The sequence below is a fragment of the Phyllobates terribilis genome, unplaced genomic scaffold (genome assembly GCF_046119375.1).
Source record: "Phyllobates terribilis strain yellow unplaced genomic scaffold, ASM4611937v1 Scaffold_9__5_contigs__length_417890890, whole genome shotgun sequence".
Lineage (NCBI taxonomy): Eukaryota > Metazoa > Chordata > Amphibia > Anura > Dendrobatidae > Phyllobates > Phyllobates terribilis.
The window spans coordinates 341,728,862-341,738,428 of NW_027362769.1; the positions used below are offsets into that span (position 1 = coordinate 341,728,862).

Genomic DNA, 9,567 nt, shown 5'->3' on the forward strand with positions numbered 1-9,567 from the left:
TCCTATATGGATTTGGGGAGGGAGACATCGAAGGCCTCAGACTTCGCTGCATTGATTTTAAAATTTGACCATGTAACAAAGTGATTTCAGCCATAACAGCATGGATGGATATATGTGATTGAGTGATATATACTAGGACATCATCAGCAAATAGAGAGCACTTGTACTCGGTGCCTCCCACCTCAATCCACCTAATATTGGGGTTATGGCGAATTGATGAGAGCAGGTGCTCCGTCACTAGGATGTATAAGAGAGGGGACAGAGAACATCCCTGCCTTGTCCCATTGGTGATTGTGAAAGGTGATGAAAATGTTCTGACGCGCCCCCTGGGCCTTGGGACACCCGGAGCCGGACCCTTTTTGGTGGATGCTGGTGGTTGTAGTCTCCGTGGCGGCAACCCGGTTCCGTGGCTCAGGGCGGTCAAACCAGTGGCGGAACTATTTATGTGGTTTTGATGTTTAAATGTCCGACTACGCCACCCGTGGATTGCGGTCAGAGTGAACCGCCGCTCCAGGGCAGACCGCTGAGGCTGGTGTTGTGGGTGCAGCAGAGCGTAGCATAACTCCCCACGGGAGGAGTATAGCCTCAGGGCAGTGTATGCGGAGGAAGGGGGTGATGGTGCAGGGCAGCAGCAGTAATGACACGGAGTCAGTGATGCAGTCCAGGGCCTTTACTCACAGTTCTTATTATCCAGACCACGTCTGCAGGTAACGGCTGCCCACGTCGTACTGTGCTCACCAGGTGAGGGGCTCAGACAACTCCCAGATAACTTTGGAGCGCTTCACAGGACCCCCTTTGTGTGTCCTTTGTCTGGCCTCTCTTACCAACCCTTCTGTCCGGCTGCCTCGGGCCTCCTCTTGGTAAACTTGGCGCCAGTTTCCCTGACCCTATGTGGTGCCTTCCTAGCGGGTGTAGCGAGGGGCTGCGCCACATAAAATGTCACAGCCTCCTGTTTCTAGCTGAGGGTCGTTTCCTGCCTCCACTAGTTTCGGGGACCGGTCTCCCCCTTTGGCCTGACCCCTCCACACAGGTGGATTCTGGCGTGCGGTGGCGACTCGCCCGTCCGCACCCCTGAGATCCCTTCGTTCCTCGTTCCTGGAGCCTTCTCCGCTCCTCTTCCTTCCTTCTCCCTCTTCCAGGCCTGGGCCTCTGTTACTAGGCCCGCCTCCGGAGCAGAGCTCATGCAGAGCCCCTGCTCCCTGCCACTTCTGCTCAGACTTCTCTGCACTGAACTAAGATGGTGCCCACCTTTTATACTCCCTTCTCAAAGCACCCAGGAACTGCTTCCTCCCTGCTCCTGCACTACAGGGTTCCCCTTCCTCAGTGTTCCCTCCCCCCACTCCAGCCAGGGACAGGGACTGTCGTGCCCATCTCAGGGGCATATTGGTCGCCCTGCCCCACGGCAATGTGGTGTAATGCATGCAGGTGTCGGGTCCTGATCCACACTACATCCTTACCTGAGAGTGAGATATCACACCTCTGGGTTAGGTGCAATACCTCTGTAGCAACCGAGCCCTCAGGGTGCTACAGTTCCATTTATCTTCAGCCTAGGTGACGTATTGCGATACAGGGCCGTGATTTTGGCTATAAAAGGGTCCCCTAGACCCCTACCCCAAGCTTTTTAAGAGAATCATATATGGCGTGCCAGGAGACTCTATGGAATGCTTTCTCAGCATCCAACGAGAGTATCTAATTACAAATTTTTAACTGCATCTAGCCCAGGAAATACTTTGTGCCTAGTAGCAGGGTCTGCTAGTCAGCGGATTATCCCGGCTGTTAAGCAAGCTACACCACCTGTAGTTTGGACACTTCATTTTTTCAAAGGAAATGCTTCGGGACCACGGGATACTCAGTGAAGAGCATCAGGAGGCACCCCAAGGCATAGGGGCTGGGACTGGCAGTAGGATGCCTTGCGGTGGACAGCCGAGCTCGATCCTTATAAAAGCTTTTTAACTGCAGCAGCTTTAGTGGACGCTACTGGAGCTGGAATTACGCGGCTGCTGGCATGAGACTTGCCCTCCAATAGATCCTTGTAAATGGATTTAAAGTGTATTCATTCAAATTAGAGAGACAATTTAAATTAAAAAGCTTAGAGCTGCCTCCACCACAGGGGGGCTCGCTCGACCCACCAGCGGACAGGCACCAGTATTGGGAGAGGGGGGCTGGCCATCAGGGTTCACCGCGGCTCTGGCACAAACCCGGCGACACGGAGGTGGCATGGGCAGGAGTGGACTGGCCGTGTCGGCTTCTCACTTTTTGGATTTTAGAAGGGCATGACATGCCTATATCTGTGTCTCCCCCTCCTTTTACTCCTCCACCTCTTTTATTTTCGCATGACTATATGTACTTGTCACTTTTCCATGTGTTAGTTATGTCTTCTGAGCAGTTTGTCAGCTTTTGGACACCTTTGAAGGTGTTTTCTATGTGTTTCTATGTGTTTTTGTTTGCCTGCCATTGGTTTTAACGGTGTTCGAAGGTGTTCGACGAACAGTTCGACGAACAGTTCGGCGAACACACGGGTGTTCGACGAACCGAACCGAACTCGAACACTACGGGGGTGGCTCAACACTATCTATGATACAGGTTCAAAATGTGCTTTGCAGTAGGTCTGAACGTTAATGATGACACTTCCCCTTTAAATGACTGCAGACACTCTCCTAACTAATATCACATAACCCAATAATTGCTACAGCAATGCCAGTAATACAGTCCAACGATGAAGCTCACTTGCCGCGGTTGTTGGCACGCTTGTAGAAGCCATTGGTGCACATAAAACAATAGAAACAAATTCCGCTCAGCAACAGTTCTCTTATTAATTCCTCAACAGCGGAACCACAAGTCCCAGCAATAGCTACTCACTCCTTCATGTAGCAAGTTTGGGGGTCACACAGAGATCCAGCTTGAGGTGGCAGGGTCCGGATGCCTTTCCCTTGGGGACAACTCCTGTTATCCTGGCTGGTCTGCAGATGTGGTTCGACTGCAGGATTACCTTATTCCCTCACACACTGGGCAGCCGGACTATTAACACCCACACAGTGTTTTTGACCACTGCTCTCTATGATCAGATTCTCACATGTATGTAATGGAGGATACATTGCTCTCTCTCCTCCAACCTGCTCAGCTAATCCTTCCTTCCAGCTTCCTCTTCTGTTCCTCCTCCCCAATGATGCAGAGAAGAGCAATGTCTGCTGGGAGTTGTAGTGGAGGGGAGTGCAACAAAAGAATCATTAATGATGGCTGCTGTGAATGTCTTTGTAATTTAAGCAGCAGCCTCTGTACACATAGGTCTCACTGCAGGTGCTGCATATTATTACAAGTTATTATTGGAATCATGGAAGTTATGTAATTGAAATTGGGTTTTTACATCCATTCATCAATTGAAAACACTTAACGGGGATTTCCCACAAACAAAAGTATATTTTAATCAATAGATCTTGGAATAATCATTTCCACATTTCGATGTGTTAAAAAATAATGTTCTTGTGCTGAGATAATCTTATAAATGTGTCCCTGCTGTGTACTGTGTAATGGCTGTGTCTGATCGTACAAGGACATGGTCTGATCATACCACATACCACATAAACACATTCAGTTGTGGAGCTTTAACCTTCCAACATATGTTGATTAAAATATACTTTTGTTCATGTGACAACCTTTTTAAAAGACACAACTTTGATGACATGGGCCTTAAAGTAACTCTACGGTTAAACAAGTCAGAGATTCTTTTGTGCTTTTTTATACATTTTCTTACTTAAAGGGTACCTGTCAGTAAGAATGTACTTAAGAAACCCGAGGTACTTCAGAATAGGGCAGGGAAACAAATTTTCTGTCATTATCCGATGCTCAATTGCAACAAAATTCATGTTTTATTCATATGCAAATTAATATCAATATTATTATATTATAGGCTTAAACGTTCAGTGTTAGATGTATTAGTGCTCTTATAGTCCTTGTATTCTCTTTGCTTCTCTCTGCCAGCACCGCCCTTGCTTCTTGATTGCTTAACATAGGAGCCAGGCTCCTTAGTAGAGATGTCATCTCTGCTCTCCACTCCGGGTGGGGAGGTACTGGCTGTAGAATCAAAGAGGAACCGAGGACTGCAAGTGCACTGATATACCCACTGGTGCACTTGCAAGCCTAATTTGCATATAAATGAAACCTGAATTTTGTCAAAACAGGGCACTAGATAATGACAGAATAGGTACAGTTGGAAATGTGTTTCCCTGCCCTGTCCTCCAATTCTTCAGGTATTAAAGTCAGATTCTTAGTGAAAGGTTCGCTTTAATTTCATGAATGACTGAATACCTGTTGTTATACAATATACCATACTAGAAACATCCAGAGAAAAGTTTGTCTGGACGATAGGTTGTATGCTTAAAAATTATGTGTAAATCAGTAACTTTAGTTGCTGAATATGTGCTGTTTACGTCGTATTTGCTGTTTTTATTTTTTAGCTCTGATCTATTATGGCTCAGCCATAATCAGTGACTACTGCCAAGGAGAGTCTGGAACCCAGCGCCAACCTTGACAAAAACATAGCGCTGCTTTGTCCTTCCCCTTTCTTGGCTCTGGTAGCTCTCTGGCCTCAGTTGACCTCAGAGGAAGAACAAAGTCAGTGGTGAAAGTAGGTCACAGTCCCCTGCTGCTGAGCTGCTTCACTCACAGCCCTTTTAACAGCTCCTATATTCTACGCTCCCAATGGGTCTTCTGTTCCTTAAATACACAGATAAAATAAGCTAGTATTGGCCCTTTTCTTTTGGGCGGACCTCATAGACTCCTCCTCTGCAAGCTTCTAGAAGTGTCTGACTTTTCTCCGCTTTATGCTCTTTATCCTTTCTCCTGTTTCGAGGAGGACTGAGTCACTACAGACTGGTCAGTGACTGCCACTTTAGCTGCCACTGTGCTACAAACATTGTCTTGACTATTTTTGCTGAGTAAGGCAAAGGATCTGCAAGATGTAATCAGAACAAGTGTTGACTGAATATAAAGCAATTCGCATAATGGTTACAGCCTCCCAATGAGGCAACAATCTTGGTAGTTACACACAGTATTGAGGCACAGAGCTTGGTGGTTACATATTTCCTGTCCAAAGTTTACGCTGGAGCATGTTGATGTTTCCTCCATACTGATGCACTTAGTTGTCAAATATGACCTGCTTCAATGACATCACAAGTTGACTTAATACTTCCCATTCAGGCAGCTATAGTGATAAGAACATTACTATAACAAACTTACTGTTTCAGGTAAAAAAAAAGTGTTAAGCAAGAGGGCATGGTGCCTACCATATAAGAAACAGACGAAGGTTATAATTGCCTTGGAACCAGCTGATTACAGTAACATGGGGGAAATTTGTGTTATGTATTTTTAGGAATCAACAAAAGCTCAGACACTTTTTAATGAAGAAAATCTACTTTCTTCCGTCCAAGATCTCTTTGCTGCTGGAACTGAAACTACATCTACAACGATCCGCTGGGGAATTTTATTGATGATGAAGTATCCAGAGATTCAAAGTAATTCTTGCTATATTTTTAAAAGTTATATAAGACTGTACAGTCTCTAAAGACCACCAGATCACCTCTTCCTGAAGGCTACCACTTTGCTCAGATTTTCTGTTATTTATTCACTTTGCATAATATTCCATATACTGTATAATGGCCATCATTTTGATGACCACCCCTAAAGAAGTAAATTTTTAAATGCAATTTTGGGTGGTTCTCTCAAGCAGGTTTTACTATAATTTTATATACAAATTAACAATTAAGCTGAGGTAATTCTAGTATATAAATTTTGCATTTATTGCATGTTTTGTTTTTTTCAATTTTCTAGGATGATACTGCCACCCAACCTAGACAGGGACATGTGATTTTTGGCGGAGTGTGACATTTAGATTTCACCTAAAATAGCTTTTTTTCATAGCTAATAAAAATCCAACTTTTTGTCTCACCATGCTTTAGAACTTTGTTACATGAAGGAATATACCAGAATTTATTCATATACTTGATATAAGAAGCGGCAGTCCAATAGAGAATGAATGGAGCTATCATTGGCCGCTCACAGGCAACATGTGACCCCCGGCTGCAGCTGGCGCTGACATCCGCTGATGTCACAACAAGTGCTGGCAGCAGCCGGGGGTCACAGGCATTATCAGCAAAAGAAAGAATTTACAATAAGTCTTAGGGGGCCCGGGGGGATACATTGGGGGGGGGGGGATAAAGTACTAGACAACCCCTTTAAATGCATTGTCATTGCTGTGCTAGTAAAAAAATGTAACAAAATATATTTTCTTTTGCTTCATAGAGAGGGTACAGGAAGAAATTAAAACACATATTAAACCAGGACAGCTGCCGACAGTTGAAGATCGGAAGAAAATGCCTTATACTGATGCAGTAATACATGGAATACAAAGGTTTGGCAATATTGTCCCATTGAATCTGTCACACTCAACTCCAACTGATGTGTACTTGCGTGGTTACCTGATCCCTAAAGTAAGTTTACATATAAAAATGTTCTTATGCTCAAGTATTGTATGCATTTACCTATTAGTGAAAGGACTGTTATGGGGTCCACAGCCACCCCAATAATCTCACATTTTTGAAAATGAAATGTATATAATAAAAAAGATATCTGTTGATTTATTGTTCACAGGGTGTAGAGGTTATTCCATTCCTGACATCAGTTCTCTTCGACAAGACTCAATGGAAAACTCCCTATGATTTCAATCCCAATAATTTCTTGGATGAAAATGGGAAATTTGTCCGACATGATGCATTTATGCCATTCTCAGCAGGTAAGTAATGAGAACCATGAAAAATCAAATGATTTTACATATTACTCAAATGACAAAACACTGCCTAACAGAATGACTATATTTCACCAGGAATAATATATGTTTTCTAAATCTCATATTTTGTATTCCAAAAAGTAAATAATGTTCTATGGTCTTATTAAGATGGTCAGAATATGCATGAGCACTTTTTATTTTTTTTTGCAATATAGCCTATGGTAATAATAATAGTTGCGTTTATATAGCGCCAACATATTCCGCAGCACTTTACAATTAGTCGGGGACATGTACAGACAATAAAAACAATACAAATTAACATATAGTTCAACAGTTACAGGAAGAGTGAGGACCCTGCTTGCAAGTTTACAATCTATAAAGAAATAGCGGGGACAAAATAGGTAGAATATGTTTGCTATGTACGGTCCAGCCATCATTATAATAAATAAGGGTTTTCATATAAAGCTGCCTGATCCGGTCATCAACCAGTATCTGTTTAAGTGCAGTTACCGTGTGCTATTGGGTGGATGGAGGATGTGGAAACACATGAATAGAAGGGAGCAGATTATGATTAACATTTTAAAGGAGGGAACAGGGGAGAGATAGGTTGGTGAGTTGAAGTGATAGGCCTGTCTAAAGAGTTATGTTTTTAAAGCAGGTTTGAAAACTTGGGGGCTACATATTAGTCAGATCATTTGGGGTAGTGCATTCCAGAATACTGGCCCAGCATTAGAGAAGTCTTGGAAACAGAGTTGCAAGGTTTGGATTATGGAGGATGTTAACCTTAGGTCAGTTGTAGAACAATGGGCATTGGTAGGGTGCTAGACTGAAATGAGTGATGAGATATAGGATAGTGCAGAACAGTGGAGAGCTTTGTGGGTGAGAAACATAAGTTTGTATTGTATTCTCAAGCGAATGGGTAACCAGTGCAATGACTGGCACAAGGTGAGGGCATCAGTGAAGTGGCTGGACAGAAATATGACCCTGGCTGCCGCATTCAGGAAGGATTGGAGAGGAGAAAGTTTGGTTAGTGGAAGACCAATCAGTGAAGAGTTTCAGTAGTCCAGACAAGAATGAATAAGAGCGATAGTAAGTGTTTCTGCTGTTTAAAAAGTGAGAAAAAGTTGGATTCTTGAAATGTTTTTAAGATACAGGTAACATGACCTAATGACTGATTGGATGTAGGGAATAAATGAAAGTTCTGTGTCAAATATGACCCCAAGACAGCCAGTACATTTGCCAAAGTCTTCAAAGTCTGTTTTTTTCTTCACCAGGTACAAGAATTCAGTTTGCTTCTTTGGCCCTATGACAACATACCCTGACCAAAGCAGAGTTATTTGATTGAGATCCCCCAAGCATGTGTACATTTAAAAGAGTTGGAACCAATAGTTAAAAATGTCCTCTTATGCTGCTTGGTCATGCTCTCAGGTACTTAAGCTCATGAAGATCAGCATTCATTTCTTAATAGCGTTAGCCATATCTAGGGCAAAGAAAGGGAGCAAGGTTGAACTTTTTATCCCTTTTCAAGAACTTGCCCTTCAATTGGCATCCTTATAGAGAATGGAGTATTGTTGTAATATTCTAAGTACACTGGGGCTTGGTCTGGATATGAAATATCCTGGAGCCATGAACAAGAATTCAGTCAACAATGCTTTCCAGGGGGTTCCAGGAAACTTTCGTGACTTTCTGGAGTTCTCCTTTTTTTCCAGACTTGTAGTAATTTAGAGAGAGTTGGAAAGTATGCATTAGATCCAATTTATTTAATTACTACAAGTGTTAGTGTCAAAATCTGCTTTAGACATGAAATTGTTAACTCACTAATCCCATTTCTACAGGAAGAAGAGCTTGTGCTGGGGAGGCCTTGGCCAAGATGGAACTATTCCTATTTTTTACTGGACTTCTTCAAGCATTTACTTTCTATCCGCCTCCAGGAGTTTCCAGAGAAGACCTCAATCTCAAGCCTGGTGTTGGATTTACGTTAGTCCCCACACCATACATGACATGTGCGAAGCCAAACTATTAGTTTGGAGTGAAAAATAGAGACAACACAGAGACTGATGTTTTTTCTTTGATTATTTTGTAATATATTTAATTTTGTACTTTTTTTTTAATCTCATTATCAAATATCTTTAGCTGAAAGCTGTGGTATTGAATTATACAATGCACAGCTTCCAAACTTTAGTAGTGTCTTGCATTGGTCTCCCATTATCTTAATTGACCTTTAAACTAAAGGAATCTTTTTTAGTTGTAGTAAATGCTGATAGGATTTTTTTGATTAGATGTATCTTCTGGCACAAATAAAAAAAATGAATGTGCTGTAACTGTGCATAGTTTATATTTTGTAAGATATTTTTTTTTTCTGAATTCTTGTACCTTTTGTTTCTGGGAGAGAAAATAGAACTTTTAGAACCCCCGTACACATTAAGTTAAAGTCAGACAAACATCTAATCTGTATAGGGGTTTCCTGACTTTCTACCGACTAATGATGTCAGGAGAAAGTAAGTTCAGTCATTTTCAAGGTAAATGCTGTAAGACTTTCTCCACTTTTGCCACAAGTTAAAAGCCAAGTGCATACATATATTTTGTGACTAAAAATTAATTATTTAAAGGGAGTCTATCAGTCCAAACTGATATTATAAACTAAGCACATAGGTTTGTAGGGGATAGAGCCCCTCTTAAAAAATCAAACATTTAATGTTCTAATAGCTGCCTCTGTTTTGTAGAAAAGAAGCATAAGTAAATGAGGTGCTGAATGAACCCACTGGTTTTGCATACTCCCGGTGATC

The 9,567-nt window shown here is 42.4% G+C and overlaps 1 pseudogene; it reads left to right on the forward strand.

Annotated features, from left to right (window-relative positions):
• Positions 1 to 9,102, forward strand: part of LOC141161350 (cytochrome P450 2K4-like) — a 110,092-nt pseudogene extending 100,990 nt beyond the window's left edge.
• Positions 9,103 to 9,567: the final 465 nt, after the last annotated feature.